At 39.4% G+C, this 15,648-nt stretch overlaps 1 protein-coding gene and 1 pseudogene across 13 annotated transcripts in view; one reads left to right on the forward strand and one right to left on the reverse strand.

Moving 5' to 3' along the window:
* The window catches only part of MLLT10 (MLLT10 histone lysine methyltransferase DOT1L cofactor), a 234,949-nt gene that overhangs the window by 13,886 nt on the left and 205,415 nt on the right, over window positions 1-15,648 (forward strand). The window contains exon 1 of one of the 13 annotated variants that reach the window (XM_042991201.1): window positions 8,748-8,911. The exons of the other annotated variants lie outside the window; for them this stretch is intronic. The gene's annotated coding sequence lies outside the window, so the exon portion shown is untranslated. Of the gene's footprint in view, window positions 1-8,747; window positions 8,912-15,648 lie in introns of those variants that run through there. 13 annotated transcript variants of the gene reach the window in all.
* Window positions 7,202-7,291, reverse strand: LOC122240719 (annotated as a pseudogene).

The raw sequence follows: 15,648 nt of genomic DNA on the forward strand, positions 1-15,648 counted from the left end.
ACATCTTCAGTGCAGCATCTCTAGTCTTACTGGTCTAGGCCATGTTTTTCTAGGATAGATTCCCCTCTGGTTGTGGGATAGGCACTTAACAACTCCTGTCCTCATGCAGGGAACCCAGTTAGAACTTTTTTTTTTTTTTTTTTTTTAACGTGTCTAGGGTCTATGCTGGTGTCATAGTCCACCCCAGTCTCTAGGGTGTATGTATTATATATTAGATCTGATATTTTCATTAAGTGCGTCACCTTCAACTGATGTTTATTCTTTTAACTTTTCTTTTTTATTTCTGCCACTTGGAGATTTACCATGATATATACATAATTGAAAATTGTTTTTTCAAATTTGTCTTTGATTTCTTTTTTTTTTCAATTTACCTTTGATTCCCGAGTGCAAGAAGGCAGTTCAAATTTCATATATAACTTTCTCCCTTTTATTTCTGTACGAGCAGTTTAGTTTGTATACTTTAAATAGAGTGCCTTCTGAATTGGGGCGCCTGGGTGGGTGGCTCAGTCGGTTGAGCATCTGACTTTGGCTCAGGTCATGGAGCCTGCTTCAGATTCTGTGTCTCTCTCTGCCCCTCCCCAACTCGTGCCTGGTCTTTCTCGCTCTCAAAAATAAACAAACATTGGGGCACCTGGGTGGCTCAGTCGGTTAAGTGTCTGACTTTGGCTCAGTCATGATCTCACAGTTCGTGGGTTCAAGCTCTGTGTCGGGCTCTGTACCGACAGCTCAGAGCCTGGAGCCTGCTTTGGTTTCTGTGTCTCCCTCTCTCTGCCCCTCCCATACTTGCACTCTGTCTCTCTCAAAAATAAATAAACATTAAAAAAAAAATGCCTTCAGAGTTAAATATTTGCTACCATTTTTTTCTTATTGCTGATTCATATCTAATATTTGCCTTTAAATTTCTCATAGTACATTAAGTTCTTACAGCTTTGAAAGAGGTGCTTTTAGAAAGTTAACAGATTTAGTGCTAACCACCATAGATAAAATGTAGTAAGTGGCCAATTTCTCTGGTCTCTCTTGAATTCTTTTACTGTGAGAAGAGCCTAACCTAATGGCTGATATGAAGTAGGTGCTTAATACTTGTTTGTATTAACAAGTGTAACTCTCACCTGTGTAACTAGTGAGAGAAAGGAAATTGATACCTTGCCCAGCATATGGCACCTATTTATTCCCTTTTTTTTGGATTTAATTTTTATGTTTACCAGAGCGATAAATGCACATAGTCTAAGTCTGGTATTACCAAAAACTTTTCTCACTCAAACAAAACAGTACCTGCTGCTTTACCCTTGAACCCTCATCTCATTACCAGAAGCAACCTCTTTTGGCCGTTCCTTCTGGTACTTACTTGTATGTTTCTAAAAGGAATGTGTAAGCAGCTATTGTTTATTTTATTTACAGAATTTTAAATGTTTATTTATTTTGAGAGAGAGGAAGAGAGATTTAGAGCGCGAGCAGGGGAGGGGCAGAGAGAAGGAGAGAGGACCCCAAGCTCACTCTGCACTGTCAGCTCGGAATCTGACTTGGGGGCTCCAACTCATGAACCATGAGATCATGACCTGAGGTGAAATCAAGAGTTGGACGCTTAACCAGCTGAGCCATCCAGGTGCCCCACAGCTATTGCTTTTTAAAGTTTATTTTTGTTGAGTAAGCTCTGCACCCCAGCTGCACCCAACTCCTGAGATCGAGAGTTGCATGCTCCACTGACTGAGCCAGCCAGGCACCCCCATAAGCAGCTGTTCTTGACATATCAATTTTAGTAGTTGCCTTTCAATATATCACAGATTTTTGTTAAATCAGTAGTGTTGAACAGTAATATTTACATTATTATGACTACTTAAATATTTTGTTCATTTTTGAGCCAAAAGTATACTGATTTTTTTTTATTAATTTCATTTCCTTGGGATTAATAATCATCTTGTATTTTAAGTTTCCTTGTATTCTTTATTTAAGGCTAAATTTTTTCCCTCTGTTGCTTCTTCATATAATCTTCCAAATGGTTAATGAATCAGGTAGTGTATTAGTAAAATTTTCCATGAATTCAATTTTCCTTTTCCTTTTTCTCTCTCTCTCCTCTCCCTCTTTTCCTCCTCCTCTCCATCCTCTTCCTCTCTTCTTCCTCCCCCTTCCCTCTTCCTCCCTCTTCTTTCTCTTTCCCTCCGCCTTCTTTTCTTCTCCCCTTCTTTTCTTTCTCCTTCTGCCTCCTCTTCTCCCTCCTCTTTCGCTTTTCACTTTCCTCTTTCCTTTCTTTTTTAAATCAGTAGACCTTCTGGGTACCATCTCCCTGCTGTCATCTGGGCTGGTTTCTCTTTAGGTCTGGATCTTCCCTTCACTATAATCTTGGGAGTTTCTTTGTTTCTTGCTTATTTTGGATTCTGTTTTGTAACACCTCACTTCCCCATTTCTTCATCTCTAATGGTTTATTTTCTTGTTTCGGTGGGCATCTCTAGCAACTTCATAGAAAATGGTGTGTGAGGAATAATTTTTTAAAGGTTTTTCAGGTTTGATAAAATTGTTGGCTTTATCATCTTGATTGATAGTTTGGCTGAATATAGAATTCTTGGTTGGAAATCATTTTCCTTTAGAATTTTGGCAATTTGCTTTTTAGCTTTCATGTTTCTGTTAAGAAATGTTGTAAAGTCCTGATTTCTAATATTTTGTATGTGATTGTTCTCTCTGGATTTAGTATTTTTTTATCCAGGTTATTTCTGATATTTTTCATGGTAGTGTGTTTCTCCTCACTCATTGTATTAGGCATACAATGGCCCTTTTGATTTGGCAAATCATGTTAGGGAACTTAAGTTTGGTCAATAGTAGAACTTTTAAAAATTATTTCTTTGATGATTTCATCAGTTCTGTTATTTTTTTCAGTATTTTTCTTTATTTTCTTTTTTCTTATTATTTTTAATCAAAAATTTTTAAAAAATTTACATCCAAGTTAGTTAGCATATAGTGCAATAATGATTTCAGGAGTAGATTCCAGTGATTCATTCCCTATGTATAACACCCAGTGCTCATCTCAACAAATGTCTTCCTTAGTGCCCCTTACCCATTTAGCCATCCCCCTACCCACAACCCCTCCAGCAACCCTTAGTTCTCTATATTTAAGAGTCTCTTATTTTTGTCCCCCTTCCTGTTTTTATATTATTTTTGCTTTCCTTCTCATCTGTTTTGTATCTTAAATTCCACATGAGTGAAGTCATATGATATTTTTCTCTAATTTCGCTTAGCATAATACCCTCTAGTTCCATCCATGTTGTTGCAAATGGCAAGATTTCATTCTTTTTGATTGCGAAGTAATACTCCATTGTATATATATACCACATCTTCTTTACCCATTCATCTGTTGTTGGACATTTGGGCTCTTTCCATACTTTGGCTATTGTCGATAGTGCTGCTATAAACATTGGGGTGCATATGCCCCTTGGAAACAGCATACCTGTATCCCTTGGATAAATACCTAGTAGTGTAATTGGAAGGTGGTTCTATTTTTAACTTTTTTTTTTTCAAATGTTTATTTTTAAGAGCAAGACAAAACGATAGCAGTGGGGGGGGAGGTGGGCAGTGGGGAAGGCGCAGAGCAAGAGGAAGGCACAGAATCCGAAGTAGGCTCCAGGCTCTGAGCTGTCAGCAAAGAGCCTGAAGAGGGGCTTGAACTAAAAAACCTGAAATCATGACCTGAGCCGCAGTTGGACGCCCAACCAACTGAGCCACCCAGGCGCCCCCGCCCTTTTTTTTAAACTTTTTGTGGAACCTCCATACTGTTTTCCAGAGTGGCTGCACCAGTTTGCATTCCTACCAGCAGTGCAAAAGAGATCCTTTTTCTCTGCATCCTTGCCAACATCTGTGGTTGTCTGAGTTGTTAATTTTAGCCGTTCTGACTGGTGTGAGGTGGTATGTCATTGTGGTTTTCATTTGTATTTCCCTGATAATGATGTTGAGTATTTTTAACTTTTTTTTTTTATTTAGAGAGCATGCGTGTGTGTGCAGGGGTGGTTGGAGGGGCAGAGGGAGAGAGAATTTTAAGCAGGCCCCATGCCCAGTGCAGAGCTGGATGCTGGACTTGATCTCATGACACTGAGATCATGACCTGAGCTGAAATTGAGTTGGACGCCTAGCTGCCTGAGCCACCCAGGCATCCCTGTATGTTTCTTTATTTGGATGTTGGCCTTTTTTTTTTTAAAACATAATTTATTGTCAAATTTGTTTCCATACAACACCCAGTGCTCATCCCAACAAGTGCCCTTCTCAAATCCCATCACTCACTTTCCCCTCTCCCTAGCCCCCATCAACCCTCAGTTTGTTCTCTGTAAGATGTTGGTCATTTTGAACTAATTTTCCAATTTTTAATATTTTGTTTAAGTTTTTTTTTTGGTTCTACTTTTTTTTTTTTTTAATGTTTATTTTTCAGAGAGAGAGAGAGAGTATGAGCAGGGGAGGGTAGAGAGAAAGGGAGACACAGAATATGAAGGAAATTCCAGGCTCTGAGCTGTCAGCACAGAGCCTGATGTGGGGCTTGAACCCATGAACTTTGAGATCATGATCTGAGCCGAAGTCGGACGCTTAACCGACTGAACCACCCAGGCGCCCCTTTGGTTCTACTTTTGAGGCAATTCCTTACTTTGTCTTCTGACCCTTCACTTAGACTTTTAAAGTCTATTATGCTTTTCTCTTATGTTCTGTTTTTTATTCTTTATCTTCTGTTTTTATTTCTTGGATGTCTTTATTTCTTTGTTTTTTAGTTGAAGTATAGTTGACATACAAGTTTACATTAGTTTCAGGTGTGCAACATAGTGATTCCACGACTCTCTGTGTTATGCTGTGCTCACCACAAGTGTAGCTGCCATCTGTCACCCTACGGTGCTGTTACACAATCACTGAATATATTCCTTCTGCTGTGCCTTTGTATCCCTGTGACTTATTCCATAACTGGAAGCCTGTATCTCCTACTTCCTCTTCACTCATTTTGCCCATTCCCTCAGGGTCTGTTTTTGCTTATTTTCTTTGTTCTTCATTTGTTTAGATTCTGCATTTATTTTTATTTATTTTTAATTTTTGTTTAACGTTTATTTATTTTTGAGACAGAGAGAGACAGAGCATGAACGGGGGAGGGTCAGAGAGGGGGAGACACAGAATCTGAAACAGGCTCCAGGCTCTGAGCTGTCAGCACAGAGCCCGACGCGGGGCTCGAACTCACGGACCGTGAGATCATGACCTGAGCCGAAGTCGGCTGCTTAACCGACTGAGCCACCCAGGTGCCCCTAGATTCTGCATTTAAACAAAATCATATGGTATTTGTCTTTTTCTGACTTATTTTAGTTAGCCTTATATCCTCTAGGACCATCCTTGTTGTTGCAAATGGCAAGGTCTCATTCTTTTTTTATGGCTCATTCTTTTTCCATGGACACTTGAGTCGCTTCTGTTATCTTGGCTATTATAATACTGCAGTAAACATAAAGGTGTGTGTATGTTTTTGGATTAGTGTTTTCATTTTATTTGGGTAAATTCTCAGTAGTGGAATTACTACGTCATATGGTAATCTATTTTTAATTTTTGAGGAACCTCCATTCTGCTTTCCAATGTGGCTGCACCAATTCATACTGCCACCAACAGTGCACCAGGGTTCCCATTACTCCATACATATCCTTGCCAACACTTGTTATTTCTTGTGGTTTTGATACTAGCCATTTTGACTGGTGTAAAATGATTTCTTATTGTGATTTTAATTTATATTTCCTTGATGATGAGTGATGTTGAACATCTTTTATTGTGTTTGTCGTTCAGTCTGTATGTCTTGTTTGGAAGAATGTCTGTTTCAGGTCTTTTGCCCATTTTTAAAAAATATTTTATTTTTAAGTAATGTCTAAACCCAACGTGGGGCTCAAACTCTTGGGATCAAGAGTCACACGCTCCACCAGATGAGCCAGCCAGGCGCCTCAACCTCTGTCCATTTTTAAATTGGATTTTTTGGTGTTAAGTTCTTTTTTTTCATTTAGCATATTTTTTAATTTTTTATTTTTTTAAGTAGGTTCCACACCCAACATGGACCTTGAACTAATGACCCTGAGATTAAGAGTCACATGCTCTTATTGATTAAGCCACTCAGGCCACCCCCATTCTTTATAGATTTTGCCTATTAATCCCTTATCAAATACATCATTTGCAAATATTTTTTCCCATTCAGTGAGTTGCCTTTTCTTTTCATTTTGTTGAGGGTTTCCTTTGCTGTACAAAAGGGTTTATTTTGATGTAGTCCCAATAATTTATTTTTGTTTTTTTTTTTCACCCTGCCTAAGGAGACCTACCTAGAAAAATGTTTCTATGGTTGATGTCAAAGATATTACTGTCTATGTTTTAGGAGTTTTCTGGTTTCAGGTCTCAAATTTTGATCTAATCCATTTTGAGTTTATTTTTGTTTGTGACTAAAAAGGGGTCCAGTTTTGTTCTTTTGCATGTAGCCGTCCAGTTTTCCCAGCACCGTTTGTTGAAGAGACTGTCTTTCCTCCATTGTATATTCTTGCCTTCTTTGTTGGAGATTACTTGACCATATAAGCGTCGGGTTATTTTTGAGCTCTCTCTTCTGTTCCACTTATCCGTGTGTCTGTTTTTGTGCTGTTGCATACTGTTTTGATTATTATAGCATTGTAATGTGTCTTGAACTCTGGGATTGTGTTACCTCCAGCTTTGGTCTTCTCTCTCAAGATTGCTTTGGCTATTTAGTCTTTTGTGGTTTTCCATACAAATTTTAGTTTTATTCTAGTTCTGTGAAAAATGTTGGTATTTTGATAGGGATTATAGCCTGCTTTGGGTAGTATGGATATTTTAACAACATTGCCTCTTCCATTCCATGAGTATGGAATATCTCTTGAATGTTGTATTTTCCTTCATTGTGAAGGTATTAACCAGGTTTTTTAATTTTTGTTTTGTGTCAGTTTTCTGAAGTTTTCTTCTGCTCCTGGGACTCTCTTCCTCAGAAATTCTTTGTATTGTTGTTTTGGCCTGTCCTGTTAGAGACTTTGCTTAAAAATCTGGTGACTCTTGGGAGTGCTTAGGTGGATCAGTTAGTTAAGCAGCTGACTCTTGAGTTAGGCTGAGGTTATGATCTCAAGGTTGTGTGTGAGATTGAGCCGGGTGTTGGGCTCCACGCCCAGCCTGGATCCTGCCTAAGATCTCCATCTTCCACTTTGTCTACCCCTCCCACACTCGTGTGTGCGCACTCTCTCTCTCAGAAAAAATTAATAAAAAAATAAAAGAATTCCTACACTTGATCTTAGCCAAAAGGCTGAGAAGCGATAAAAAATAAATAAAAGAATTCCTTTAAAAAAGTGTGGTGACTCTTAGGCACCTATTTGAGATTGGAAGCTCTGTGTATGTGGGCAGGGATTGTTGCTGATTGCCTTCATTTTAGGTGATCTAACTGGATTCTTTTATTAGGAGACCACCAGCTGGTTAGTTTATTGAGAGGGAACTCTTTCATCTGGTTGGGATTGACAGACCTGGTTACCAGTATTCTTTGAGCCAGATGTTTGCTGGAATTTCCTATTTACAATTAGATTTTCAGTTAATTCTTCTTTTTCAGTATGGTACCCCTTTCCTCAGCTGTGCTTGGTATCCTCAAATCCAGATTTCCTCATTTACCCTTTCTGCAGTTTCTGAGGATGGGGGTAGTTGAGAAGTAGATTAGAGGGGAGTTTGGTTGTTTTTCAGTATATCCTGTCTCTCCTTTTTAGCTTCACCTGAACGCATTCTTTTTGGATACATACACCAGCAGTGTGCATGTGTGACTCCTACCCCCTAGTGCCTGGTACCTAAAGTTTCTCCAGTTTCTGGTGCTATGTAGTCTAAGATACATTGCTTTTGGGCTTATTTTATTGCAGCAACCTTTTCTGATTTGTTAAGTCATTTACTCCTTGTCTCCTTTCTAGTTTCCAAAATTTTATAGCTGTTGTCTTCTCTTATGTTCTTTTTCTATTTGTGACTTTATGTCCTTTTACCTCACTTACTGGAGTTCTAGGAAGGAGGGTGGAATTAACTACCTGTGCTCATGATGTGGTCTTTTCCCATTTCTTCCAGGGTCTTGTTTTATGTTTTAGTCTGTCCTTTTTACTTGATTTGTTTCCCCTACTCACTTTACAGACATTTTTGAATCTTCCCATGGATTCTGCTTTCCCTTTACATTTTTCCCTTTTCATTTCTTGTCTTTTCTCTTTCCCTAGCGAGCTTCCTGGAAGAATAAAGCTGTAGTTGATACTTCTGCTTCACCTGTCTAGTATAGTCTAGCCTCTTAGTTGTACATAATGATTGAGATACAACTTTGTTGTCATTTTAAGCAGTTGTGTATGAAATCTGTATTTGCTGTAAGACTCTCATCATGGACACTTGTCCATTTCGTCTTTTAGTAATCCTTATATAAAAGTTCGTGTACAAGAAATTCTTTTAATAACTTAGCATCAGGAAAAGTGACTCCCTTGAGGATTTAGTATATTTCCTCCTTTTTGATAGCTCTGGTGATGCACATTCTGTTTTTCTTTTTGTTCTGGCTATCAGGTAGCCCAGAACCAAATCTGGTCTTTAGTTACATCAGTTATATTAATCTGATTATTAGTATGTTTGTTTCTTCCTTCTCCTCCTGTGGGGTTTAGGACTTCACCTCTTATCTCTGTTTCTCTGCGTGTTGATTTCATTCTCTCATACTACAGACTCTCTACTTCATGAGGCTGGAACCATGACTGCTGGCAGCTCTTGGCTCTCATCTTCCCAGCCCCTTCTACCAGAAGAAGGGGCTCTCTTGAAGAATCCTGGGAAGGACTCTGATTGGCCTGTCTTGGATCATGTACCCACCATCCCTGTGGCTGGAGTGGGGAGGGTACTATGAATGGCAACCCTCACTAGAACTACATAGTTGGAGTCAGGGGTAAGAGCAGTTTCCCTAAATCAGGGGGATGACCTTCATACTGGCTTTCAATGTTCATTCTTCTATTTTTTGTTGTTATAATACAGGTTGTTAATGTGTGCACTGCCTCAGATCCGTTTCTGAAAAAAATTTGAGTGTAAAGAAATAAGTGCATAAGATATCACAAACTCCTGTTTATTCACCTTTGATATTATTACATTTGGCTCTAAGTCTGCCGTTGTTGATTATGCTGTTAACTTCAAATGGGCAAATCCAACATTTTTTCAGTTTTCATTCTCTTTGATCCACTTGTCAGCATTTAAAACTGATCACTCAGTTGCTCTGTGATCACTAGTGTCGTTGTAAAAACCGATCACTCCATTGCAACTCTCTCTTCTCATGACTTTTGGGAAGCTGCTTTCTTCTAACCTCTTTAAACATATTGCCTTTTGGTTTTCTGTTTGGCGTTACTTCCTTCCTTCCTTTAAAATTTAAGTTACATGATTGCTTTTCTGGCTTGTTTGATTATCTTAACTCTGTGAAAAATTATGATGTATGCTTGGGGATCTAAGTATTAATAATATCACCTGAATAATTTTTTTCTAGTCTTCAGATCCATATTTGCAATTACCTTCTGGATATCTGTATCTAGGTATCCTAGGCATCTTAAATTTGATTTCTCAGGGTGTCTGGGTGGCCCAGTCGGTCAAGTGGCCGACTTCAGCTCAGGTCATGATCTTGCAATCTGTGGGTTCGACCCCTGCGTCGGGCTCTGTGCTGACGGCTCAGAGCCTAGAGCCTGCTTCCGATTCTGTGTTTCCCTCTCTCTCTGCCCCTCCCCTGCTTGCTCTCTGTCTCTCTCTCAAAAGTAATAAACATTAAAAAATTTTTTTAAATTTGATTTCTTTACCTCTCTAGTCATTGGCATAATTTAAGCTTTAATTTTTTTTTTTTTGTCTAGAGAATTGCAATAGCTTGAATTAACTTAGTTTTTGGTAAGGTGATACATTGACATGGTTCAAAAATATAAAAAGATAAATAGTGGGGGCACTTGGTTGTGTCAGTCCATGGAACATGCGACTCTTGATCTCTTGAGATCATGACCTGAGCTGAAGTTGGATGCTCAACCAACTGAGCCACCCAGGCACCCCTCCTGTAGTGTATCTTAACTGTTGGTGGAGGGAAACTTTTTTTCCCTTGTCCATAGTATTTTTACTATAAGTATTGTATTTCTCACTGACCCCTTTTTAAAATAATTTTTTAAAATGCTTATTTTTTGGGGGGGGGGGCGGGGAAGAGAGAGAGCACTCGTACACGCGTGCACGCGCAACTTGGGGAGGGACAGAGAGAGAGGGAGACGCAGAATCTGAAGCAGGCTCTAGGCTCTGAGCTGTCAGCACAGAACCTGATGCGGGGCTTGAACTCATGGACGCCAAGATCATGACCTGAGCTGAAGTCAGACACTTAACTGACTGAGCCACTCAGGTGCCCATCTTTTGGCACTTTTATGTAGTTTTCAGCCTACAAGTCCTATACACATTTTGTGGATTTATACCTAAGTATTTAATTTTTGGGGAAGCAGTTAGAAGTAGTATTGAATGCTTAATTTTGGTGTCATGGCATGGTAGTAACAATTGATTTTTACCTTAGATTTTGCAACCTTGCTGAATTCTTATATGAATTACAGGAGTTTTATTATAGATTCCTTGGGATTTTCTTTGTAGGGTTATTATTATTTCTTCCTTCTCAATTTGTACGCCTTTAGTGAAATTTCTGGCTAGAAATCTCAGCATGGTTTGGATTTAAGATTTAAGACCTTTGGGGAAAGGATTGATTCCATGATGAAAACCACTAAGTAGGCTTTTTTGTAGATGATGAAAACCACTGTAGGGTTTTTGTAGATGTCTGTATGAAGTTGAGGAAGTTACCTGCGTTATATTCCTATTTTTCTTATGTATGTGTGTATGTATTTATTTAAAAATTTTTAATCTTTATTTTTGAGGGAGAGAGAGACAGAGCACGAGCAAGGGAGGAACAGAGAGAGAGGGAGACACAGAATCTGAAGCAGGCTCCAGGCTCTGAGCTGTCAGCACAGAGCCTGACGCAGGGTTTGAACTCACTGACCATGAGCTTATGACCTGAGCCCAACCCACTGAGCCACCCAGGCGCCCCATTCTTATGTATTTATTTTAAAAAGTCACGGATGGGTGTTGAATTTTGTTAGGTGCTTTTTCTGGCATTAATAGATGTACTTTTTTTTTTTTTAACCTGTTAATATGGTAGATTACGTTCATTGATTTTGAATATTTAACTTAAGTGGAGTAAGCCCCGCTTGATATGGCACATAACTCTTTTTATGTGTTACAGGATTCTATTTATATTTTGTTAAGGATTTTTGCATCTCTCTAGTCATGAGAGATACTGGTCTATAGTTTTTCTTTTCATGTTCTATATGGTTTTGGTATTGGAGTAATACTAGCTTTGTAGAATGAGTTGGGAGAAATGCTGCTTTTTCTGTTTCCTGGAAGAGATTGTATAGAATTGGTGTTAATTCTTTAGATGGTTGGTACAGTTGTCCACTGAAACTACCTGGACCTTCATATTTCTTTTTTGGTAGTTTTTAAGGTACAAATTAAAATTTAAAAATAGTGACAGGGCTAGGGTTTCTGGCTGGCTCATTTGGAAGAGCATATGACTCTTGATTTTGGGGTCATGAGTTCAAGCCCCATATTGGGTGTAGAGATTACTAAAAACCAAAAAAACCCCACAAAAAACCCCAAAAAACTTAAAATAGTTACAGGGTTATTCACATTACCAGTTTCATAATTGGTGAGTCAGAGTAGTTTGTGTTTTTCAAGGAAGGGATCCATCTTATCTAAGTTGTCAGTTATGCGTGTGAAGTTGTTCATGGTATTCCCCGATTATCTTTTTGTTGTCTGCAGGTTCTGTGCTGATATCCCGGTTTCATTTCTGATACTGATTTGTCTTCTTTCCTTTTCTTTGTCAGCGTTGCTAGAGGTTTATCAATTTTATTGATCTTTTCAGAGAAGCAGCTCCTTCCTTGTTTTGTTGATTTTTCTTTTTTTTTTTTTCTAGTTTAAATTTTACTGACTTCTACTCTTTATTTTTAATTGCTGTCTGCTTGCTTTGGGTTTATTTTGTTCTTTTTTTAGTTTTCTGTGGTAGAAGCTTCGATTATTGATTTGAGACTCTGACTTTTCTGTGCATGGTTATAAATTTCCCTTTTATTACTGGTTTAGTATGTCCCACAGGTTTTAGGATTTTCACTGAGTTTTTTTTTTTTCATTTTCTTCACAACTTCCTCTTTCAATATTGTGTCACTTTCTTGCCTCTGTGGTTTCTTTTGTTATTAATTTATTTAAAACATTTTTAATGTTTATTTATTTTTGAGAGAGAGAGAGCACGTGAGCGCTCGCACAAGTAGGGGAGGGGCAGAGACAGAGGGAAACACAGAATGCAAAGCAGGCTCTAGGGTCTGAGCTGTCAGCACTGAGCCTGATGTGGGGCTCAAATCCACGAACCGTGAGATCACGACCTGAGGCAAAGTCAGATGCTTAACCTGAGCCACCCAGGCACCCCAGGCCTCTGATTTCTGATGAGAAATTTGCTCCCAAGTTAATTTTATTGTATAAAGAAAGTGTTTTTCTCTGACTTCTTTTCAAGATATCTTCCTTGTTTTTAGATTTTAGAAGTTTAATCAGGATGTGTTTAGGGGTAGTTGCCTTTTGAATTATCCCTTTTGAGATTTGCTCAGCTTCTTGATTCTGTAGTTTTATATCTTACCAAAACGGAACATTTTCAGCCATTCTTTTTTTTTAATGTTTTATTTATTTTTGAGAGAAAGAGCTTGAGTGGGGGGGAAGGGCAAAGAGAGAGGGGGACAGAGGATCTGAAGCAGGCTCTGAAATGACAGCAGAGAGCCCGGTGTGGGGTTTGAACTCATGAACTATGAGATTGTGACCTGAGCCAAAGTCATATGCTCAGCCACCTGTGTGCCCCCAGTCATTCTTTGAGTACTTTTTCTTTTTTCTGCTTTTAAAAAAATTTTTAATGTTTATTTTTGGGAGAGAGATGGGGGGGCAGAGAAAGAGGGAGACACAGAATCCGAAGCAGGCTCCAGGCTCTGAGCTGTCAGCACAGAGCTCGACCTGGGGCTCAAACCCATGAACTGTGAGATCATGACCTGAGCCAAAGTTGGATGCTCAACTGACTGAGTCACCCAACTGATTGAGTACTTTTGTAGTCCCGCTTTATATCTCCTTTTCTTCTTGAGACTGATGACATAAATGTTAAGAATTTTTGTTATGGTCCCAGAGGTCTTTGAGGATCTGTTCATTTTTATTTCTTCACACTCTTCCCTGTTGTTTATTTTGAATAATTTTGATTGTTATATCATCTAGCTCATGGATTCTTTTACTCTCTTTCCTTGATTCTGCTATTGAAGTCACATACTGAGCTTTTAATTTTGTTTATTGTACTTTTCAGTTCTAAAATTTTCCATTTGGTTCTTTATATTTTAGATTTTTGCTGAGGCTTTTTATATTTCATTTCTGTGTTTGTAATTGCTCATGGAATCATTTATTTATATTTTTAAAGTTTATATATTAGAGAATGCAAGCAGGGAAGGGGAAGAGGGAGGGGGAGAGAGAATCCCAAGCAGGCTCCGCATTGTCAGTGTAGGGCCTGATGTGAGGCTTGACCCAAGAACCGTGAGATCATGACCTGAGCCAAGATCAAGAGTCAGATGCTTAACTGACTGAGCCATCTAGGTGCCCCTGGAATCATTTTTTAAAAAAAGATTTAATTTAATCTCTACACCCAGTGTGGGGCTTGAATTTATAATCCTGAGATCAAGAGTTGTATGCTGTACCGGCTGAGCCAGCCAGGCATTCCTCATTTAGTCATTTTTATTATGGGTGCTTTAAAATCTTCATCAGGGGGCACCTGGGTGGCTCAGTTGGTTAAGCGTCTGACTTTGGCTCAGGTCATGATCTCATGATTTGTGGGTTCAAGCCCCACATTGGGCTCTGTGCTGACAGCTCAGAGTCTGGAGCCTGCTTTGGATTCTGTATGTCCCTCTCTCTCTGCCTCTCCCCTGCTTGCACTCTGTCTTTTTCTCTTTCGCTTTCAAAAATAAATAAACGTTAAACATTTTTTTTTTTTGTTTTTAAATCTTTATCAGAAGATTCTAACATCCTGGAGTGCCTGAGCGGCTCAGTTGGTTGAGTATCCATCCATCTTCGGCTCAGGTCATGATCTCATGGTTGGTGAGTTTGAGCCCCACATTGGGCTCACTGCTGCCAGTGCAGAGCCTGCTTCAGATCCTCTGTCCCTCTCTTCTCTTTGACCCACCCCTACTCATGCTGTCTCTCTTAAGAAGAATTAAAAAAAAGGATAATTGTAACCTCTGTCAGATGTTAAAATTACAAATATCTACGTGTTGACATCTGTTGATTGTCTTTTTCATTCAATTTGAGATCTTCTGGTTTTTGTTACGACAAATGATTTTATTTATTTTGAGAGAGAGAGAGAGCGCGAGCATGGGCGGGGCAGAGAGAGAGGGAGAGAGAATCCCAAGTTGACTCTACACTGCCAGCATGGAGCCTGATGTGGGGCTCAAACCCACAAACCATGAGATCATGACCTCAGCTGAAATCAAGAGTTGGATCCTTAACCAACTGAGCCACCCAGGTGCCCCTATGACAAATGATTGAAACCTGAACGTTTTTGTGTTATGTTATGGGACTTTGCGTCTTACACAAACCTGTTTTAGCTGGCTTTTTCTGACACTTGTCTGATTTGAGGAGTTGTGGTTGGCATCTCCTTATGCCAGATATGGGATGAAGTTCACATTCCCTCTTGGGCCTTTGTTGACATTTGAGGGAGGCTGCTTGTTAATGCTAAGCAGAGGTGCGTATGATGGTGCTCTACCTGATCGCCACAATGGATATGGCTTCATTTACCACTGTGTGTTGGTGAAACTCCTAACTCCTTGCTAGATGTTCTGACACTACCCCAGGGACAGGATTAGTTTCCTTGTTACTGCCAGATGGAGGTGAAAGTCCAGGCTTCCCTTGTTGTCTCCATTGACACAGTGGGGGGACATGCTCATTACCAGCCAGTGAGGTTGAGAATTCTGGTTCCCTGTTTGTTCTGCTCTTACACTACCCCAGGGGTAGTCTTGGAATGACTCATAATCTCACAAGAGTGGATGTCTAGGTTCCTTGCTTGACCATTGCAGGAGTGGGTAGGATCAGCTTTTTCTGTGGTGATGTGCTGGAGTAGAGCAGCACTGTCTAAAAGTTTTCTTTTCCTAGCTAATATGAGCCCTTCCTGGTTGTTTGTCTAGCAAGAGAGAGGAGTCCTTTCATTTGAGCTTTTTTTGGGGGTGGGGGGGGGGTCTGTTCTGTGCTTGTCGGTGCTTCTGGGTTGCTGACTTCTTCCAATCAAAGAGTGGGATATATTAGGCAAAAAGAAAACCTGTGGAACCTCAGTGCCATGTTATTCCTTGAGTCCTGTGGTTTCTAGCTAATTTGCCTTCTTAACATTTTTCAGAACGTATTTGTTTCATTTATAGTGTCTACAGTTTTTGTTTGTATTGCCTAAGAGGGAAAAGTACATCTCCATCATCCAGTAAATGGAGGAAGTGTAGCCTTTGATTTCAGTGAGTTGGCTCTGTTGTTTTTGATTTATATTTCATTGATTTCTGCTCTGATCCTTATTTCTTCTTTTTTGTC

This window comes from Panthera tigris, chromosome B4 (genome assembly GCF_018350195.1).
Source record: "Panthera tigris isolate Pti1 chromosome B4, P.tigris_Pti1_mat1.1, whole genome shotgun sequence".
Lineage (NCBI taxonomy): Eukaryota > Metazoa > Chordata > Mammalia > Carnivora > Felidae > Panthera > Panthera tigris.